The 996-nt window shown below is 44.5% G+C and overlaps 1 protein-coding gene across 1 annotated transcript in view; it reads left to right on the forward strand.

The window, feature by feature from the left end:
- The window catches only part of DZANK1 (double zinc ribbon and ankyrin repeat domains 1), a 110,843-nt gene that overhangs the window by 89,314 nt on the left and 20,533 nt on the right, over window positions 1-996 (forward strand). The window lies entirely within an intron of this gene.

Raw genomic sequence — 996 nt, forward strand, 5'->3', positions numbered from 1 at the left:
TGTGTAGTTGAGTGTCTAGGAGCTATACATTTAAATCTTAAGTCTTAAAAAAGGCTTACAGCTGCATCCTTGGGATGGTCTTTACCTTAAAGATCATTTGTTTTGAGCAAAACCACTTTGGACTGGAACACAGTGGAAGTATGGTTAGGAATTTTTAAATATGGCTAAATACCTTTAATCTTACCATTCGAGAACTGCTGAGGGTGTGTGGCTAAGGGACCTTGGACCAGTTCTTGGATGGCTGGCATGGGGCTTGGACCTGGGCCAGAGTGCTGGGGAGCATGACTATAAGTTCTAAACTCTGGTATTCCAGGACTGATTTGGAAGTGTGGGTTCAAGAGTCTTCTCCTTGTTATTGGAGGACTGAGGAGAACATGCGGTTAAAGGTCATTATATTATTGGAGTGCCAGTAAGGTGGTATGGCCAGGGGTGGTTAGAGATCATCCATGTTCTTGGTGGTCTGATATGAACATAACTGGAGACCCCAGGCTCTGAGATGCAAGAATTGATTGGCCACAGCTGAAAGACCAGACCTGGGGACTGGAGGGCTGGGGACAATGTACTGTTGAAGGGGCTCCATGATGGGAGGACCAGGGACTACATAAAACCTGAGAAAAATCATTTAAGGTGGTTAGGGGATGATTCAGCAAAGGCAACATTTGAAAGTCAGAAGGAGAGAAACAAGAAAGGGAGCTGTGACAGAAGTCACGAGAAGGGTGTAGTTGCAGATCAAAGTGGGCTGGCTAGAGGAAGCCATGATTTTTGGAAGACACTTGGAAGATTCCCCCCCTCACCTGAAATCCCTGAATATAGTTCCTCAATGTTCCCCCTATACCAAGGACCAGATTTTCTAGTAAATGTTCTAGTGACTTAGTTCTTGTCTTCCAAGGAATTGAATTCTTGTGGAATAGTGGACTTAGGAGCTACCTGTACCATTCCTTGTTCTCTATCTTTACAGACGAGTGAATGAGGTATGCAGTCAAGGTTACAGATATG

This window comes from Canis lupus, chromosome 24 (genome assembly GCF_003254725.2).
Source record: "Canis lupus dingo isolate Sandy chromosome 24, ASM325472v2, whole genome shotgun sequence".
Lineage (NCBI taxonomy): Eukaryota > Metazoa > Chordata > Mammalia > Carnivora > Canidae > Canis > Canis lupus.